The sequence below is a fragment of the Schistocerca cancellata genome, chromosome 8, assembly GCF_023864275.1.
Source record: "Schistocerca cancellata isolate TAMUIC-IGC-003103 chromosome 8, iqSchCanc2.1, whole genome shotgun sequence".
NCBI classification, from domain to species: Eukaryota; Metazoa; Arthropoda; class Insecta; order Orthoptera; family Acrididae; genus Schistocerca; species Schistocerca cancellata.
In genome coordinates, this window is record NC_064633.1 from 405,425,792 (window position 1) to 405,448,478 (window position 22,687).

Below are 22,687 nucleotides of genomic sequence, written 5' to 3' on the forward strand. Positions count from 1 at the left end.
CTACAGTGGAAGTAGATATTCTGACAAGTGATACCGATTCGTATGTACATCCTAAACAATACATGGGGAATAAATTTGAAAATAATGATTGCAGCAATTAAACTCAGTCGTGAAACTGAAGATCTCCATCGTAAACGATGAATAGGTATCACAATAACACTACCTTAATAACATTCACATCCTGGAAAAGATTAACATGTTCTCCGTAAACGAGATTCTGAAGTCTCTTACAGAACTGATTATTGAATTAGCTGAAATATTTGGTTATAATAAGCCCAGAATAGATCAATCTATCATCAGTCAGTGAAGGAATGTAAGTTTCAGAAAACGGCGCAATACTACTTCTGCAGTAGGTTTTTGGGCTCAGGTAGATGCTTATGAGGGTGTGACAGCAATGAATTTCTTTCAATAGTTATGGCGTCTAGCAATGAAAGTGTTAGGTTTACCCCATTTAATTTCAGAAGTGGAGAGAGTCCTCACTCAAATGAGATTTGAGAAATCAAAATTGCTTAGTAGGATGAATATCAAGTCGATTCTTACATTACGAAATAGGAAAGTGTTGTCCGTCATAAGAACCACCTCATTCCGTGTTGCAGCTCATAGGTACAATGTCCAGTTACAGCAGACAGTCTGCTCCTGACAAAGGTGCAGCCGCATCTAGTCAGTCAAGAATAGAGGAATATGGAAGTGAGAATGAGGAGTTAATGTAAATGTAAGTTTCAAATAACACTTATTTTAGGTAGTATCTGGTTATCATTACAAATTTCGTTTAAATACACCGAAGCGCCAAAGTAACTGGTATAGTCATGAGTATTCAAATACAGGTATATGGAAACAAGCAGAATACGGCGCTGCGCTCGGCAACGCCAATACAACACAAGTATCTGGCGCAGTTGTTAGATGGGATACTGCTGCTACAATGGCAAGTTGTTGTTATTGTTGTGGTCTCCAGTCCTCAGACTGGTTTCATGCAGCTCTCCATGCTACTCTATCCTGTACAAGCTTCTTCATCTCCCAGTACCTACTGCAACCTACATCCTTCTAAATCTGATTAGTGTATTCATCTGTTGGTCTCCCTATACGATTTTTACACTCCACCCTGCCCTCCAATACTAAATTGGTGATCCCTTGATGCCTCAGAACATGTCCTACCAACCGATCCCTTCTTCTAGTCAAGTTGTGCCACAAACTTCTCTTCTCCCCAATGCTATTCAATACTTCCTCATTAGTTATGTGATCTACCCATCTAATCTTCAGCATTCTTCTGTAGCACCACATTTCAAAAGCTTCTATTCTCTACTTGTCCAAACTATTTATCGTCCATGTTTCACTTCCATACATGGCTACACTCCATACAAATACTTTCAGAAATGGTTTCCTGACACTTAAATCTATACTCGATGTTAACAAATTTCTCTTCTTCAGAAACGCTTTCATTGCCATTGCCAGTCTATATTTTATATCCTCTCTACTTCGACCATCATCAGTTATTTTGCTCCCCAAATAGCAAAAGTCCTTTACTACTTTAAATGTCTCATTTCCTAATCTAATACCCGCAGCATCACCCGACTTAATTCGACTACATTCCATTATACTCGTTTTGCTTTTGTTGATGTTCATCTTATATCCTCCTTTCAAGACACTATCCATTCCGTTCAACTGCTCTTCCAAGTCCTTTGCTGTCTCTGACAGAATTACAATGTCATCGGCGAACCTCAAAGTTTTTATTACTTCTCCATGGATTTTAATACCTACTCCGAATTTTCCTTTTGTTTCCTTTACTGCTTGCTCAATATACAGATTGAATAACATCAGGGAGAGACTACAACCCTGTCTCACTCCCTGCCCAACCACTGCCTCCCTTTCATGTCCCTCGACTCTTATAACTGCCATCTTGTTTCTGTACAAATTTTAAATAGCCTCTCCTCCCTGTATTTTACCCCTGACACCTTCATAATTGAAAGAGAGTATTCCAGTCAACATTGTCAAATGCTTTCTCTAAGTCTACTAATGCTAGAAACGTAGGTTTGCCCTTCCTTAATCTAGCTTCTAAGATAAGTCGTAGGGTCTGTATTGCCTCACGTGTTCCAACATTTCTATGGAATCCAAACTGATCTTCCCAGAGGTCAGTTTCTACCAGTTTTGCCATTCGTATGTAAAGAATTCGCGTTAGTATTTTGCAGCTGTGACTTATTAAACTGATAGTTCGGTAATTTTCACATCGGTCAACACCTGCTTTCTTTGGGATTGGAATTATTATATTCTTCTTGAAGTCTGAGGGTATTTCGCCTGTTTCATTCATCTTGCTCACCAGATGGTAGAGTTTTGTCAGGACTGGCTCTCCCAAGAGCGTCAGTAGTTCCAATGGAATGTTGTCTGCTCTGGGTGCCTTATTTCGACTCAGGTCTTTCAGTGCTCTGTCAAACTCTTCACGTAGTATCATATCTCCTATTTCACCTTCATCTACATCCTCTTCCATGGCCATAATTTTGTCCTCAAGTACATCGCCCTTGTATAGACCCTCTATATACTCCTTCCACCTTTCAGCTTTCCCTTCTTTGCTTAGACCTGGGTTTCCATTTCAACTCTTGATGTTCATGCAAGTGGATCTCTTATCTCCAAAGGTCTCTTTAATTTTCCAGTAGGCAGTATCTATCTTACCCCTAGTGAGATAAGCCTCTATATCGTTACATTTGTCCTCTAGCCATCCCTGCTTAGCCATTTTGCACTTCCTGTCGATCTCATTTTTGAGACGTTTGTATTCCTTTTTGCCTTCTTCATTTACTGCATTTTTATATTTTCACCTTTTCAATTAAATTCAATATTTCTTCTCTTACCCTAGGATTTCACTAGCCCTCGTCTTTTTATCAACATGATCCTCTGCTGTCTTCACTACTTCGTCCCTCAAAGCTACCCATTCTTCTTCTACTGTATTGCTTTCCCCCATTCCTGTCAATTGTTCCCTTATGCTCTCCCTGAAACTCTGTACAAGGTCAGGTTCAGTCAGTTTGTCCAGGTCCCATCTCATTAAATTCCCACCTTTATGCAGTTTCTTCAGTTTTAATCTACAGTTCATGACCAATAGATTGTGGTCAGAGTTCACATCTGTCCCTGGAAATGTCCTACAATTTAAAACCAGATTCCTAAATCTCTGTCTTACCATTATATAATATATATGATACATTCTGGTATCTCCAGGATTGTTCCATGTATACAACCTTCATTTATGATTCTTGAACCAAGTGTTAGCTATGATTAAGTTGTGCTCTGTGCAAAATTCTACCATGCGGCTTCCTTTTTCATTTCTTAGCCCCAATCCATATTCACCTACTACGTTTCCTTCTCTCCCTTTTCCTACTATCGAATTCCAGTCACCCATGACTATTAAATTTTCGTCACCCTTCACTATCTGAATAATTTTTTTGATTTCATCATACATTTCTTCAATTTCTTCGTCATCTGCAGAGCTAGTTAGCATATAAACTTGTACTACTGTAGTAGGCGTGGGCTTCGTATCTATCTTGGCCACAATAATGCGTTCACTATGCTGTTTGTACTAGCGTACCCGCATTCCTATTTTCCTATTCATTATTAAACCTACTCCTGCATTACTCTTACTTGATTTTGTGTTTATAAACTTGTAGTCACCTGACCAGAAGTCTTGTTCCTCCTGCCACCGAACTTCACTAATTCACACTATATATAACTTTAACCTATCCATTTCCCTTTTTAAATTTTCTAGCCTACCTGCCTTTTAAGATACCTGACATTCCACGCTCCGATCCGTAGAACGCCAGTTTTCTTTCTCCTGATAAACGACATCCTCTTGAGTAGTCCTCGCCCGGAGATCCGAATGGGGGACTATTTTACCTCCGGAATATTTTACCCAAGAGGACGCCATCATCATTTACTAATATAGTAAAGCTGCATGCCCTCGGGAAAAATTACGTCTGTAGTTTCCCCTTGCTCTCAGCCGTTCGCAGTACCAGCACAGCAAGGCCGTTTTGGTTAGGCCAGATCAGTCAATCATCCAGACTGTTGCCCTTGCAACTACTGAAAAGTCTGCTGCCCCTCTTCAGGAACCACACGTTTGTCTGGCCTCTCAACAGATACCCGCCCGTTGTTGTTGCACCTACGGTACGGCTATCTGTATCGCTGAGGTACGCAAGCCTCCCCACCAAAGGTAAGGTCCATGGTTCATGGCAAATTATGAAGATTTAAATGAGTTCGAACGTGGTGTTATAGTCGGCGAATGAGCGACGAGACGCAGCGTATCCGAATAACTGATAAAATGGGGATTTTCCCGTACTACCATTTCACCAGTGTACCGTAAATATCAGGAATCGGATAAAACATAAAATCTCCGACATCGCGGCGGCTGGAAAAAGATCTTACAAGAATGGGATCAACGACGTCTGAATAGAAGCGTTCATCGAGACGGAAGTGCAACCCTTCCGCAAATTCATGCAGATTCCAATGTTAGGCCATCCAAAAGGGTCAGCGTGCGAACCATTAAACGACGCATTATCGATATGGACTTTCGGAGACGAAGGCCCACACATGTACCTTAGATGTCTGCACGACACAAGGCCTTATGCCTCGCGTGGGACCATCAACGCCGACATTACATTGTACTGTTGATGGCCGGAAACATGTTGCCTGGTCGGACGAGTATCGTTTCAAATTGTATCGAGCCGATGGACGTGTACGGGTATGGAGGATACCTCATGAATCCATGGACACTACATGTCATCAGAGGAATGTTGAAGCTGGTGAAGGCCCTGTCATGGTGTGAGGGTATGCAGTTGGAGTGATATAGGACCCCTGATACGTCTAGATACGACTCTGACAGGTGACACGTACGTAAGCAACCTGGTTGATCACCTGTATCCGTTCATGTCCATTGTGCATTGAGACGGACTTGGGCAATTCCAACAGGACAAAGTGACGCCCCACACGTCCACAATTGCTACAGAGTCGCTCCATGAATACTCTTCTGAGTTTAAATACTTCCGCTGGCCACCAAACTCCCCAGAGATTAACGTTACTGAGCATATCTGGGATGGAAGGGATCCCCAACACCCCGTACACTTACAGCGCTGCAGATTTATGCTGTCAGTTCCCTCCAGCACTACTTCATAACTTAGTTGAGTCATACGACGTCGTGTTGGGGCACTTTTGCGTACCCGTGGGGGCCCTACACGATATTAGGCAGGTCTATCAGTTTTTCTGACTGTTCAGTGCAAAACAATAAATGTTATTTATATCTACATTTGTTTTGAATCTGTGGTATTATGAGTAAAGACGGTGGCTTTTAAAACGACTTTTGGGAACTCTCAGTATCACAGAGTTTGCTACAATGGTGGCAGAGCCCTTCGACGTTGCAGCAGTTGGCAGCTATTTTGAACCAACCCATGGTAAACTTTGTAATAACGAATATGATATCCTTACATGTCGTCGAATCGAAGTCATAATAGAAGGTACTAATACTTTAAACTCGAGGTGAAGTTCAGTTTCGAAGAGAATGTTCGGCAGACCCATCATTGATGAGCATTTTCAATTACAGCAACATTTTATTGTGAGAATGATGCACCAATAATCGGATAGTATACTATTCTCTTGTATATTGATTCTACCGTTATTTAATGTTGATAAATGAATAATTATATAAGTAAATGATTCAACTACTGACCTGTTTTTGTTATCTTCGATGTACTATCTAAACTTCTCCGACCAAACAATTTTTATTTAAGCAACGGTACCACGGTAATGCGTTGGAGTCACTTGCACCTTTCACTTCACACACAACATAAAGTTTACTATTAGGATTAACGATTAACTTTAACTTCCAATAAATCAGTTGTATAGTAACGTCTTGATGTTTGACGAAGTTAACTTTTTTAGTGACGTGTTAATTACTAACAAAGTCAACCTTTTGATAATCGTTGACCAGTTATGGTTCCAACAGCCGGCTGCTGAGGCCGTTCGGTTCTATTCGCTTCAGTCCAGAATCGCACTGCTGCTAGGTCGCAGGTTCGAATCCTGCCTCGCGTATGGATTGTGTATATAGAGATGCGACCCCTCCACGCCCGCACTAAACGTGGTGACCAGACCAAAAGTTTTACTGTCACCTCCGTCAACATGTTAGTTATCTAGTAAGTGGATCACAGGATGCTGGGCTGTGATGTTATCCGTGCGTCTGGGTATGACTACGCATTAACACGGTCCATCAGGTGACAGATAGTGGACGAAACGCGAGTGAGTGTAGCAATTTGAAGAGCAGAGGGAAAAAGTTGCCTAGGCTCGTGCCGTGGGGAAAAAAGCTCTGTGACAGTGGGATGGGTAGTAAGAGCAGTAGTCGCTTACTAGCTGCGATAGTTCATGCAAGGTTGGATTTGTTAGTATGGGTATCACGCATCATTTCCGTGGCAAGCGATGGCGATGTATCCCAGTTGCTGCAGCTGCTACATTCCTGGAACAATCAAGATCGTTATATAGTAGCGAGAGATCGGCCATAGATCATCTCTGTGTGGGGGGTGAGTGGAGCTTGTCTGCATGCAGTGTGCGGTACGGCCTCCCAGCGTGGTGCCAGTTATTCGGCAGTGTGTTCCAGCTGGATATCCAGTAATGGCGTCTGATTTACAGGGGCTCACCTGTACCGTTGTGTTTGCGTGTGCTTGCCCATAGATGTTAGGTCCTTAAAGTATGTCTTTTGGTCTTTTATGTTTCCATCTATGGTTGTGGTCGTAGTTCCCCAGATTCAGAATAAACGGGTTCTGCGAATGTCTGAAGTTTCTGTATAGTCTTGTGGTGAGTTTGTGGATTACCTCCGTGAGAATCTCAAGACGATGCGTGTGTATTGTGAAGCATTGCTTATGATTTTGAGTACTTTGTTTTGTATGAGCTGCAGACGGCGCAGGCGTATAGGCGCAGCGATCCCCAGACAGGAGCTGCGTACTTTATCAGGGGTCGAATAAGTGTCATGTACATGGACCTCGTCACCCTTCTGTTCAGTGTGCTACGCCTGTTGAGCATATTGTAGAGCTGTTTGAGCCTCGCGCTTGCTCGGTTGGTCATGTGTTGCATGTGGTCCCCCCAGAGTAATTTCCGGTCCAGCCAGACACCGAGGTATTTGACTTTCTCACGGAAACGTATTGGGCGTGCATGTAGAGTTATTGGTCTGCAGTATCGGTGTTTGCGCCAGTTGCTTCGGTCTTCTGGTGAACAGAACGGCTTCGCACTTGTCGACGTTTACTCTAACACGCCATTTCTCCAAACAAGGCTCAGCCACTCTGAGTGCAGTCTGTAAGCGTGACGTAATGTTTGATGGTTTCCAATCTTGCGCGAGGATGGCTGTGTCATCCGCGTAGATTGCCCTCGTTGTGTTGTGTGTTGTGTGTCGTTGGGAGATCGTTTATGTAGAGGTTAAACAGTAGAGGCCCTAGTATCCTTCCCTGGGGTACTCCCGCGTGTATACCGTGTCGTGTTGATTGTTTTCCCTGCACGTCAGTGTTGAAACTCCTGTCTGTGAGGGATGAGTGTATTAGATGCACCAGCCCGTCGGGGAATCCCGCGTCGCTGAGTTTGCGAATGAGGCCGTTGTGCCATAGACGGTCGAAAGCCTTTTCGATGTCCAGGAACACCGCCCCTGTTACTTTGTTTGTGTTGAAGCCATGCGTTATATGTTCAACGACCCGTAAGAGTTGTAGTGTTGTGGAATGGTGATTCCTGAAGCCGAATTGCTCCCGTCTCAGGATGTCATTTGTTATGCAGTGCCTAGTGATGCATTTGAGAATCACCTTCTCAACAATCTTACTGAGCGAGCTCAGGAGGCTGATGGGTCGGTAATTTTGTGTGAGGCTGTGGTCTTTCCCCGCCTTCCTGAATATCAGGACCTTGGCCGTCTTCCAAAAGGCGGGGAAGTGTTGGTGGTTTAGTATGGCATTCGTTATGTGTTTGTTAGGTATTCAGTGGCTTTATCCGTGAACTCCTGGAGGACATGGTTTTGAATGCCACCATGACAGGGGCTTTCCTAGCAGCGGAATGCATTATAGCCCAGGAGACCTCGGCTGTGCAAGTATGTCGAATGTCGTCGCGCCTTGGTTGGTCTAAAATGCGTGTAACCTCATGGTCAGTAGCAAGTGTGAACACTGGATCAGATGGTACCAGGTTCGGTGTGAATGACGCTGTGCGTGTGTGGGTCATTAGTTCTGCTTTCTGTTCCGCTGAGTATGCAGGTCCGTCAGGCCCTTGAAGCGTTGGGGTATATATTTTCTCCCTGGTGAAGTGCCGGGCTAGTTGCCACACGCCAGATCGCTCAGCGTCCAGCCCTTCGAGTTTTTGGTTCCACTGTTGTGTTCTATGTGTGTGTATTTTATCGTGTATGATGCCCTGTAGCCTGTTAATGTGCCGTTTGAAGTACTGCCGCCTGGTGCGCTGCCATTGTCTCCTGAGGCGATTCCTTATTGAGATTAGGCCCAGGATTTCCTGGGGCAGGGCCGCACTGTGTTGTTGTGAGGTTCGATCAGGTATTGCCGTTTGAACTACTGCCGCCTGGTGCCCGCCATTGCGTCCTGGACGGCGTTAGTGAGGGTTTCTACTGCCTCGTCAATTTGTGCTGTTTCGTTAATTTCGTGTATGGGTGGGATGTGGCTATCGAGCGTTTCCTTGAACAATCTCCAATTCGCACGCCCGTAGTCCAACATCCTGCGTTGTTCCATGTGCTGCAGTATTTCCTCAATGTATAGTATTACAGGTTGGTGGTTTGAGGGCAGATTGTTTTCAACGGCAACGTTGAGTGTCGATGTAATTCCCTTGATGAGGACCATGTCTATCACGTCTGACCTGTGTCCCCTCTGGTAGGGAATGTGCGTCGGTGCAGTCTGCGCTAGTATAATGTAGTTTCTGCCTAGTGAATGTTCATACAGTTTTTGCCATTGGGATTTCGTATGCATGAATTTCATTCTGGGTGTTTTGCGTTCAGATCTTCAGCGACTATTACTCACGGTGAGATTTTGAGTAGTGTGCTGATATCGCGTGTTTAAATGCCTACACGACTGTTGTATACCGATTTCAGTGTGGTGTAGGCTCCGTTGAACTTGACTCTGACGGCCGTAGCCTCGATTTTTTCCAGTTCAGGAAGCTCTTTGTGTATGACGATTGCAGTTCCACCTGCCACGGCGTCGCCCGGTCGGTCGGTACGATAGGCTCAGTACCCAGGAAAGTTTAATTGTTTGTGCGGTTTACGCTCATTCTCGCTCAATATCGCGACAAGGATTCCCTTGCGCTCTATGAACGCGGCAAATTCTGCCCTTTTGTTGTGGATAGAGTCTGCATTCCAGAACAGGATCTGTGATAGTGTGTGCGGGTTTGCGTTACGGGCCGGGTGTAGTATGTTATTCTTGTAAGAGTGTGAAAGAGTGTTGTGATGGCAGTGTGTATGACAGCCCAGTATTGCCCGGGTTCGGCGCTCATGAGCTGGGTGATGAGTGCAGTGCCGGCCGTCAGCTACTTGGTAAGGATTTCAACGGTCGTGTGTCGAGGGAATAGTGTTTCCAAAATTCCCCCAGGTGATGTGTTGGCGTTGGGTGTGGCAGCCTGAGGTGCTGTTGTAGAGTTAGCGGCCGCTTGTGCGAGTATTGGTGTGTTGTTAGGAGTGGCATTTGTGTTTATGTTTTGTGACAGAGGTTGTGGCGTGATGTCATTAGGTTAGTTAGGTTTAAGTAGTACTAATTCTAGGGGACTTATGACCTCAGATGGTAAGTCCCATAGTGCTTGGAGCCATTTGAACCATTATTAATGGTTCCAACAAATGAACGACGCCGATCCATCGGACTTGCGGAGAACGCATGGAACGAGAGAAACTTTGTCGCCTAAAACAGCTCTTTACGCGCAACAAGGAAGAAATGCAACGGAGGTAAGAACAGCGCTAGAATTAAACAGCCACGTGAAAACATTTACACGAGAATAGTAGAACAGTTCGAGCCCGAAAACATGCGATGCCTATCACACAAAATCACGAAAGTTTTCTGCTCTGTAAGAGAAACTTTCACCGAACACGGCTGAAGCATCACACGCCGACAGCGTAATGCAAAGTCCAGTCGGACAGGGTTAGTGCTGGCAGCGAGCGAAGCAGCCGCCCTCGTTTCGTGCTGTGGCCGGCGGCGCCGCATACTAATTCTGCGGACGTGGTGGTGGCGTACGTGGGCGCGCTGCCACGTTCCCCACTTTCATTGAAAATATAGCGGTCTGGGGTAATGAGACAAATGACGAGGGACAGAATATTAGCACCCTGCCGCAGCCATCGCGCTGATACTGCCTCTAGACTTTTTACAGTCTTCCACTCGGTGCGGAAGAGGGTCACAATTCATTTTGTAGCCCACATCCAGTTGAAGACTCCGACTGCTTATTGGAACCCACATAAAGCTACGAAACTGAGGGAACCACTATTGGTACTTTCACCACTGTCCCAGCCACTGCAATTTTATGTGGTTTTAAGATTGGGTATTTAATGGCATAGACAAGGTGCGATAAGGTGGGAGAGTCTTTGTGGAAACGGGAGAGAATGCATACAGCATCGTGAACTTGGTTGTTGTTCTCCCGAAAGGCAAGAGTGTTCACATCGCAATCATGACAAAGGCGACCTAAGATATTTTATAGTGGTTGTAGGTATCATACCTGGGTGTGTGGCTTATTTTTAATATTTTCGAAGACAATGATGACTTGTAAGTAGCCATAAAAATTTCCAATTTTGACTCTGTTAAAACCTGCCTAATACCGACTTTTAAGACACTTTCTTGAGAGAAAAACACCTGATTATAGCACACTTTTATCTTTCCCTGAAAGGTAGGGGGATGGGGGCTGCAGATGACTCTTGCCCCTCGTTATGGGCACCCTTTCATCATGAAGATGCAGAGGAATCAACAACATTGGTTCACCAGAACTGTCAGTTTAAACTGCATGCTCATGTCACAGCATCCTCAATGAGGGTGCCCACATTATGTTACGATGAACATCCAAAAAGCCTCACAGAACCTCCTCAACACTGAACAACACCCTCCATAAACTGTCGGTTCAACGCCTAATTGGTTTGTCAGTGCCTTGCATCATTTTAAATAGGGTCAAAACCGTGACTTGTCGGACACTACACCCTGCAGACAATTAAGTCCAGTTTCCGGTGTTGTTTGGTCTACTGAAGATTTTCTACGTTATTTGGCTGACCCATGCACATCTGATAGCGTGACCACTGGCTTACATCCAAAGGAGCCATTCTCTTTGAATCTCTCTCACCAGTTGCTAGTTAACGGAAGAACAACATCTGACCATCTGACTGGAGGCAGGGAGATGGCGCCGAGCAGCAACACATGGATGTGCGCGGCGCGACGTATTAGAGGGGGGGGGGGGGGGGGGAACGATTGTCTTGTCGGCGAAACTGTGTTCAGTATTTTGGGTTCCGCTGGTGCTGTGAACGTTCTGCCATCCCTGTGGATTGGATGTCACGTAAAACCAGCAGCCTGACTTCGGTTGTGTGGTGTTGGCATTATGACGCCAGTTCGAATTCAGACAGTCAGCCGTTCAACCATTTGGAAGAAACAGAACTTTAGATTTTACGGTGAACACCTATTTCCAGCTGTGGACAGCAATAATGAATTTCACAAACAAGTCTCTGAATGTCCATCTTGTCAGAGATGTTTGCGGGTCTCGGCTGTTCGCTACAGGATATCACATCAAACACCTTTCAGCTGTCTAATTTCCAAATTTATTTTACTTGGCTTAGCAGATATTATGGCTCCAGTCAATATGGTTATGTTTCTAGGTTCCAGACAATTTTCCTCTGGCCAGCCTTACACACTGTGGAGTATGTATGTGCTCATTTGTTTCTGTACTGAGCTATCTCCTGCCATTTTCAGCACGTTTTACTACTTGTGGCGACCGTGGGCTAATCATTAAATTTGCTATTGGCAGTTTTGGGATTCTTTTATGATAGTGTGGATTGATGAGGTTTGTTAGTGTCTGTACAACGTCAGTGTTGTATTCTGCAATGATCTTGTGAATCCATAGGTTTACCTCATTCAAGGACATCTAGGTGAAGTATCTGAGGATATCCGAATCGCCATGTCAACGACGTCTTTGTGCCTTAACGTTGCAGATTCGGAAACAGTAAATAAAATACTAGAAGCGATGCGCCCAGAAAACTGATAGTAGATTCTATTTTCTAGCTAGCCTCCGAGTTAGGTTGTTTAGTGTTCAGCATTAAAGGCGTCCATTTCAGTCTCGAAGCATAGTCAGGCACCATACATTTCTAACATAAGGCTGGCAAAATCTATTTTTCGGTACAGCTAGCCTACTTGAGGGCGTGTTTCGGTGCATCCAGACAGGGCACTTGCTACGGTACTGCCCAGCCCCACGGGGGAAAGATGGGCAGAGTGGAAGGTATAGGGTCCTGTTGGAGTCTGAAAGGCTTTTAAAAGGCTGTGGTAAGGCCAGGAGCTCTTTCACGTGATGACTTATCTCTCGTGTACGCTTCTGTGAACCATCAACCAGTGTGCACATTATTGGACTCAGGGAGTAACGTGTTAGTAGTTGAATCAATTTTTATAACTAATTTTCTCAAAATCTTAAATATGGCTGCGAAACAGAGACTATGGTAATCTGAAGAAGATTAAAAATCAGCCAATCAGTTGCAAGCAAACGTTTATTAGCTCTTGACCTAGGTTTCGATATTTGTAAGAATACGAGTATCTTCTTCGGAAGTAGTGGGCCTCGTGATATAACAAGGCCCACGCCTTCTGAACATTAAATTTTTACAAATATCTAAACCTGGGTCAAGGGCTAATAAACCTTTCTTTGCAAATGGTTGGCTGACTTTTCAACTTTACTAATTTTCTCGTTTCTGTAAGCTGCTTAGTGGGCAGACGTCACATATATCACGTCGAACGGTAAACGGAAAGCAGCCATTGCCTGTTATTGGAAGGACTGGCTGCATCTTAGCACTCACGGGCTGTCCAGGTCTACGGAGTTTATCGTAATAGGAAGGCTGAGCACATATGTGCTTATGAGATGCGATTTTCTCGAATGAAATGGAAGTGTATTTAGTTATGTAGATAGGGTCATGTTAAAACTTACACTGGGTGACAAATACCTTTTACATAAACATATGCGTCTTCTAGGATGTATTTTGTGGAGGTGAGGCAGTTGCTCTTAGGTGTTTCTGATTTTGCAGAGCAGGGGCGAGCTCTGTCGGAGGTCTTTGCACTGTATACGGAGGTACTAGCAGTTTGTTTGGGTAGGCCAGCGTGCGATTTGTGCTTTTACCAGTGGGAGGGGGGGAGGGATGTGTTAGGGGGGTTAGTATAATTATATTGTAAGTAGGTTGTTTAGGTTTTCTAATTGGTAACGCCACGTAGCGCTCTGTATGAAAAACACTGGCTGTGCTGTGTGCAGTCTGTGGCTGGTTTGCATTGTTGTTTGATATTGTAGTGTTGGGTAGCTGGATGTTAACAGTGCGCAGCGTTGCGCAGTTGAAGGTGAGCTGCCAGCAGTGGTGGATGTGGGGAGAGAAATGGCGGAGTTTTATGAGCGGATGACCTGGACGTGTGTCCATCAGAGATAGTAAATTTGTAAGACTGGATGTCATGAACTGCTATATATATTTTGACTTTTGAACACTATTAAGGTAAATAAATTGTTTGTTCTCTATCAAAATCTTTCATTTGCTAACTATGTCTATCAGTAGTTAGTGCCTTCAGCTGTTTGAATCTTTTATTTAGCTGACAGTAGTGGCGCTCGCTGTATTGCAGTAGTTCGAGTAACTAAGATTTTTGTGAGGTAAGTGATTTGTGAAAGGTATAGTTTAATGTTAGTCAGGGCCATTCTCTTGTAGGGATTATTGAAAGTCAGATTGCGTTGCGCTAAAAATATTGTGTGTCAGTTTAGTGTTGATCAGAATAGGTAAAGAGCGAAATGTCTCAGTATGTTCAGTTCTGCTCAGCTGTTTGAAAATCAAATAATGTAAAAGGTTTATCAGCACAATAATTCATAAATTTTTCTAAGGGAACGTTTCATATGTGGACCCTTAGCTGAGGATACCTCACAGGAATCTTCCTATTTTTTCTTGTAGTTTGTGTAATTAGTGTAGCTTTTGTTTATTGCTGGCTCGTAATTGTAGAGAGAATCTCCTTTGTAGTTGTAGTTTTTAATTGTTGTACAGTAAAACAGTTGTGGCATGCATATAGACTTGCACCAACTATTTCGCAGCTGCGCTTGAAATTAACGAGATATTACTTTCAATGCTATGTTAATGTGTTTTCTTATTTTGCTCTACAAATTGTGCTTTTCTGTGTTATCGTGTGAAATATTATGACAATAATGGCGTGTGAAAAACGTAATACTAGGCTCCAAAGTAAGCTGAGAAATGACAGTGAAGTCGAAAGCAGTGTGTTAGCGCCACCATGTAATGAATTAACATAGTAATTTGGTAACTGTGCATAGGGTAATGGAGCGGGCGGCAAATAATGGTGTAGACAGTGAAACAAGTAGTGAACAGGGAAGCATTATCGATCGATCGTTCGGCAACAGCTCGCCTCAGGAATCTGAAATGACAGGACACAATATTGCAAATACTGTAGACTCAGGTTTTGGGTCCTCACCGTTTTCTCAAGTGAGTCAAGACACATTTTCTGCTTGTCAAAATGTGAATGTTGCCGGTGAAAATGCACTGCCAAAAAGCATAGAGAAACAGATACCAGACACAAATACATTATTATTGCAATTAATGCAACAAATGGAACAAAATCAGAGACAAACACAGCAAAAACTTCAAAAGTTAGACACAATGGAACTAAATCTTCGAACGTTAGAGACAATGGAACAAAATCTTCGAAAGTTAGACAGAATGGAACAAAATCTTAAAAAGTTAGACACCACGCTTCAACAAACACGTGAGATTTAACTACTGAGTTACATAACATTGAATCGAAATGTCAAAAAGTCTGTAATGACGTAAAAACACAAATTTGTAAGCATTTTCAATCTATTTTTTCGCGGCATGAAAATGGCATTACAGAATCACGAAGCAGCCATAAAAGAACTGCACACTATTGTTCATGAAAATCATGAGACCTTGCGGGCTAAAATTGACTCAGCTGCATCTACCGATTCGGTTACGCTACATGCAAAAACTCAGGAAAACTTAAAGGACACAGTAGATACTATGAAAATTGGTTCAGAAAGACACATGGAGGAAATTAGTTCGTTATCAGAGAAAGTAGTTGAACTTTCGGATCAGCTAAGTAATTTAACTACGAAGTTAGATGATAATTTGAATGACACAAGACCGGTAGTCTTTAATGACACAGAAGAGTGCGAGCAAATTAAGAAATTCTAACAAAATCAGAATCAAATTAATACGCAACACCAAAGAGAACTCCGGGAAGTACAAGATCAGTTAACACAGGTAATACAAGAATTACGTATTTCAGAGGAAACTCGCGCTCCAATACGGGAAGAGGGACATAGAAATACGGGACAGCCACAAAATAATAACACGGGGCACTTCGGAAATGATGAAAGAAATTGGTAAGGTACACCGAATTTTGAGATGGAACCGCCGAAACGAAGTAAGATAGACCGATATCCGACTTGCCGACATGATGATTTTGACCATGAGCTGTTTATTACTACACGTAAATTCAAAACATTTAAGAATTCCGGCCACGACATTCATCCACAAGCGTGGCTTCATCAATTCTCTCATTGTTTTCCCCCCAATTGGTCATTAGTGCACAGATTAGAATTTATGTGTTGCTATTTAGAGAATGAACCAGCTGTAAGAATGCGATCGGTCATTCACAATTGTCACAGTGAAGGAGAATTTTATCATGCCTTCCTCTCAGCATATTCGTCTCAACCTACACAAGACCGAGTAAAACATAGCATCATAATGATGATACATTTCGAACAATCTGAATTTTCCAGTCTTGTCAAATACACTCCTGGAAATTGAAATAAGAACATCGTGAATTCATTGTCCCAGGAAGGGGAAACTTTATTGACACATACCTGGGGTCAGATACATCACATGATCACACTGAGAGAACCACAGGCACATAGACACAGGCAACAGAGCATGCACAATGTCGGCACTAGTACAGTGTATATCCACCTTTCGCAGCAATGCAGGCTGCTATTCTCCCATGGAGACGATCGTAGAGATGCTGGATGTAGTCCTGTGGAACGGCTTGCCATGCCATTTCCACCTGGCGCCTCAGTTGGACCAGCGTTCGTGCTGGACGTGCAGACCGCGTGAGACGACGCTTCATCCAGTCCCAAACATGCTCAATGGGGGACAGATCCGGAGATCTTGCTGGCTAGGGTAGTTGACTTACACCTTCTAGAGCACGTTGGGTGGCACGGGATACATGCGGACGTGCATTGTCCTGTTGGAACAGCAAGTTCCCTTGCCGGTCTAGGAATGGTAGAACGATAGGTTCGAAGACGGTTTGGATGTACCGTGCACTATTCAGTGTCCCCTCGACGATCACCAGTGGTGTACGGCCAGTGTAGGAGATCGCTCCCCACACCATGATGCCGGGTGTTGGCCCTGTGTGCCTCGGTCGTATGCAGTCCTGATTGTGGCGCTCACCTGCACGGCGCCAAACACGCATACGACCATCATTGGCACCAAGGCAGAAGCGACTCTCATCGCTGAAGACGACATGTCTCCATTCGTCCCTCCATTCACGCCTGTCGCGACACCACTGGAGGCGGGCTGCACGATGTTGGGGCGTGAGCGGAAGACGGCCTAACGGTGTGCGGGACCGTAGCCCAGCTTCATGGAGACGGTTGCGAATGGTCCTCGCCGATACCCCAGGAGCAACAGTGTCCCTAATTTGCTGGGAAGTGGCGGTGCGGTCCACTACGGCACTGCGTAGGATCCTACGGTCTTGGCGTGCATCCGTGCGTCGCTGCGGTCCGGTCCCAGGTCGACGGGCACGTGCACCTTCCGCCGACCACTGGCGACAACATCGATGTACTGTGGAGACCTCACGCCCCACGTGTTGAGCAATTCGGCGGTACGTCCACCCGGCCTCCCGCATGCCCACTATACGCCCTCGCTCAAAGTCCGTCAACTGCACGTACGGTTCACGTCCACGCTGTCGCGGCATTCTACCAGTGTTAAAGACTGCGATGGAGCTCCGTATGCCACGGCAAACTGGCTGACACTGACGGCGGCGGTGCACAAATGCTGCGCAGCTAGCGCCATTCGACGGCCAACACCGCGGTTCCTGGTGTGTCCACTGTGCCGTGCATGTGATCATTGCTTGTACAGCCCTCTCGCAGTGTCCGGAGCAAGTATGGTGGGTCTGACACACCGGTGTCAATGTGTTCTTTTTTCCATTTCCAGGAGTGTATTTTGAAGACATGTTACATAAGAATCAGTATCTTTCAAACCCATACAGCCCATGAGAACTCATCCGCATTTTCTTAATCAAATTGCCTGAACATTTACAACATATTACTTTGGCAGGACGTTGCAAAGACGACATTGAAGCTTTTCAGGGACTGTTACAAGAATTGGAAATTGACACTGACTATCGCAGATCGCGAAAACAGGAGCACAACAATTACAGGTCACATCCGTCACAATTCCTCGATTACAGAAATAATAACTCGACACAACAAGGCTATTCTTACATCGTAAATCGTGACCAAAACAGACACCACCCGTGTGACAACCATTGGCACAGTAGTAAGAATTACAGGGAAAGATCACCTGTCTGCGGTAATGACTATCACAGAGACAATCCGAGAAACAGACAACATGGGAACCAAAATAATTATTATCAAGGGAGACAGAAAAACTTCAGATGCAACGGTCCACCTCCGAGTTACGATTCCGGGAGAAATTCTTCACCACATGACCGACAAAAAAGAAACTATGTAAACTATCGAAAAAACGACAGACCCGAATTTCATCAGAAATGGCGGGATTCAAACAGGGCAAGGCCCTCTCGAGAAGGTGAATTTGTAGAAGTTAGATCCCCAAATCCCAATAACGATGCGTGCAAACAAACAGACAATAGGCAATGACTCACATCGCTGGCAGCCACAAAACGTACTTATAAAGCTGACGACGTAGCTGTCGTGGCTAGTAATTACGTAAAAATGAAAGACATTACGGACATCTTACTCTAGCAACACGACGTAAATCATAACAAAATTGCATATCCTGTATTTCACATTACAGTAAATGACGTAAAATTTATGCCAGTACTTGAATCTGGCAGTCCCATTTCAGTAATTAGTGAAACAGCCTTTAGCAAATGCAACAAATCGCACGATTGCCCCACAGTTCCGTTACGTAAGATTAAATTACAAGGTGCGATCGTTGGAAAAAGTGTAGATGTACGCCATGAAATCAACTTACAATTCTTTTGTCAAAGCCACAGCTTCTCTATGAACTTTCTTTTTGTTCCATTATTGTCGACAGAAATTATATATTGGGGGTAGACTTTTTGAATGAATACAAAGCAATCTTAAACTTTCACAATGCTGAAATAAGTTTAGAGAAAGAAGGTAAGTCAATAGCTTAGAAATTTGAAGATCCTCTCTCAAACCATGACGAGGAAATTAATCGGCTTTACCTTCTGTTAGACAACAATTCGGAATTTTCGACGGAACTAGACACTAACAATCACTCTGCAAGTACTGACAGGGATGATATCGACGGCATACTTGATACTAATGAGTTAATTCAGAATAAAATTCAAACAATTGAGAACTGTAATGACACTGATAGGCAGGACGTTTTTGAGATTTTACAAGCACATTCCACAGTTTTTACTCATAAAACAGGAACAATCAAGGGATTTCAATACCAATTTCGTGTTCGTGAGCATACTAAATTTTGTGTTAGACCATACGTAATACCAGCACATTATAGGGACTGTGTTAGAACAGAAATACAATCTATGCTTAACAAGGGAATTATTGAGCCTGCAGTAAGCTCATACAACAATCCATTACATGCCGTTGAGAAGAAAAATGGATCGGTCAGGCCTGTCTTAGATATGAGACAAATCAATACTATCATCATTCCTGAAACAGACAGGCCACAAACGTTGGAAAAACTTCAAAATTTTAATGGTGTAAAGGTGTTGTCTTCCATTGATCTCAGATCCAGCTTTTAGCAGATCGAACTTCATCCAGAATGTAGAAAATACACACCTTCTCTTTGTTTCGGCGTTTGTTATCAATTTCGGAAACTTCCTTTAGGTTTGAACATTTCTTCAGTAGCGATCATTCGCGGGCTAAATTCCATATTACCTGATTTCTTAAAACGTCACATCACCTAATATGTGGATGATATTCAGCCGGATCCTGAAAAGTTAGAAGCAATCAGAGCCATTCCAGTTCCATCCACAAAAAAACAAGTACGCAGTTTTCTAGGTCTTGTAAATTCTTACCGTCGTTTTCTGATTATGCAAATTCTAGTTACACCAAAACTTCGTTCTCTCATTGGAAAAAATACTATTTGGAACTGGGACGACCAGCACAATTGGAATTCAATTTTTTGAAAGAAGCGCTACTTAACGCGCCAATACTAGCTCATCCAGATCTGTCACAAGATTTCTGCCTTAGCACGGATTCATCTAAAGTTGGTCTTGGTGCCCATTTATTTCAAGAAGCCATAGAAAATGACACTACTGTTCAGAAAACCATTGCTTTTGCTAGCCGAGTGCTATCAAAATCAGAAAATAATTATTCCCTTACTGAATTAGAAGCTTTAGCTATCGTTTGGGCATTTAACAAATTCCGTTTCTTTCCTTCTGGTGAGCACCTAAAAGTATACAGTGATCATCGTGCAGTACAATTTCTTATGTCTTCAAAATTAAATCATGACAGGTTAAAACGTTGGGCATTGTTTCTGCAAGAATTCCACTTTACAATAGTCTACATTCCCGGCAAGGAGAACATTGTTGCTGACGCACTGTCACGCGCACCGGCCGGGCTTCAGAAAAGTAACACAGAAGGCAACCTCGAGAAAAATTTCAGTATTCTTTACATTCAGAAAGTCGCCTTTGAACATTTCATCACCACATCTTTAAAGGATATTGCTCATGAACAGGATAAAGATCCGATTTGGAAAGACATAAAAAGTAAATGGCATGAAATGACACACTCAGATTCGGCATTATTATCTGGTTAGAAACAACATACTCTTCAAACTCTGCACTATTGATGACAATCTATGGGTACTTTGCATTCCAGGCGATTTTGTTAATAAGCTCATTTGGTACATTCATTTCAGCTACGCACATTTTGGTCCACGAAAATATTATCATATTCTTCGAACAACTTGTTATTTTAACAATATGGAAAAGAGAATTCGAAGAATCTTGTCCATTTGTAAACTTTATCAAAAGGCTAAACCATCTACTGTCTCACATCGTGCTCCGTTGTTTCCTATGATTCCTTCTAAATTAAAAGAATTTGTTGCTGTTGATCTCTTGGGACCCCTTGTCAGAACATCTAATGGATTTTCGTACGTTCTAGTCGCTGTTCAACTTACTTCAAAATTTGTTTCTTTCACACCGTTACGTAAAGCCACTGGACGGTCTGTATCCAACACCTTTGTTAAAAATTTCTTACGTGAAGTTGGAAACGTTAATAAAGTCATTTCAGATAACGGACCGTAATTCAGGTCTGCTGTTTGGTCACGCATGCTTCGGAATCATAAAATCAAACCTGTTTTTATTTCATTGTACTCACCACATTGCAACCCGTCTGAACGGATTATGAAACAAATCAATAAGCTTCGCAGACTTTATTGTCACAGAAAGCATCAGCATTGGGACAGATATTTACACTTATATCAAAACGTGCTGAATGAAATGCCTCATGACTCCACTGCTTTACCACCTATTCTTGTACTGAAGAATGAAGAACCACCGAACAGAGAGAGCTTGGACCTTTTCCGAGTACACGTAAACTTCGACACAAAGACATAATTGATTTGGCTATTAAAATTATAAATTCTGCAGCAGACAAAAGGAGAAAACTACACGGTCTATTTCAATTCACTGACCCCTACTATATCTAGATTGAGGCTTTGAATTTCCCCTTTTCAGATTTTCTAGTTTCCCTGCCACGTTCAAGTTTCTGACATTCCACGCCGCCACTTGTAGAACGTTATCCTTTCTTCGAATATAAAATATTTTTCTTATGGTCACCTCCCCCACGGCAGTCCTTTCCTGGAGATCCGAATGGGGGACTACTTCCTATCCCACATCGTTATGGAGCCACAAACAGCCTGCACACTGCCTTGTTGACATCTTCGGTCCATGGCTTTGTCGGGTCTGCGCCACACACGAACATTATCAACCGGGATTACGAACATTCATTTAAATTGTGAATATTGGAATGATTTTTAAAGTGTAGGGACCTCATACGGTATATCAGTGAAAAGTAACTAGTCTTATTATTCAGGAAGTGCCTAAAGTGATCACGAATTACGTAAACAATAATTTTCATAATTTTTGTTTACTAGGAAATTTTTAATACAGCAGGCGGAGTTAATTTCAGTCGGTGATTTTCGTGTTAACAGTAGTCCTTCGTAAGCATAGAAACTGGAGTAAACGAAAAATAGTTTTTTTTAATATTAATACTGTCCAGTGACGAAAATTTATACCCCTAGAGCGGAATAAACTTGTCTATACAGTAATATTACTAAGCTTCGGATGTATATCGTATATAGGGATGTATATAGTATATGGGTGCGGTTAGGCACGATGCCTGGAAAGAAACTTAATATTGCAAAACGAGCTACGTCAGATACGATCCGCACAATATTACGGGAGCCACTCTTCCATACGATCCCTTTAAGGGGATTGCGACGTGCCCACGCTGAGATAATCATACATTTGTGATGGTGACTAATATAAAAGTCTTTTCAGTCACGAACGTAAAAAGTAAATAATAAACACATTATAAAGCAATCGTCTAGATGGTGTTTCGGAATTATGTCTCGCTCTTCAACTACATAATGCAGAAATTTGTAATACTGCAGTTAAGTAATAACACTGTTAATGTTTCTTCATTTACATATATCGTATTGAAAATAAGAGAAATTGTAAGTAGGCTGTTTCGGTTTTTATGTTGGAAACGCCACGTAGTACTCTGTATGAAAATCAATGACTGTGCTGGTAAACCTCTTAGTTATGGGGACTAAGTAAGTAGGCTGTTTAGGTTTTTATGCTGGTAACGCCACGAAGCCCTGTGCATGAAAATCAATGACTGTGCTGTGGGCAGTCTGTGGCTGGTTGGCATTGCTGGAATATTCGCTATTGTAGTGTTGGGCAGTTGGACGTGAACAGCGCGTAGCGCTGGACAGTTGGAGGTGAGCCGTCAGCAGTAGTGGATGTGGGGAGAGAGATGCCAGAATTTTGAGAGCGGACGATCTAGACGTGTGTCCGTCAGAAATGTTCTCTATCTAAATCTTTCATTTGCTAACTATGCCAATCAGTAGTTAGTGCCTTCAGTAGTTAGAATCTTTAATTTTGCTGGCAATATTTGCGCTTGCTGTATTACAGTAGTTCGAGTAACGAAGATTTTTGTGAGGTAAGTGATTCATGATAGGTTTATCGTTAGTCAGGGCCATTCTTTTGTGGGGATTATTGAAAGTCAG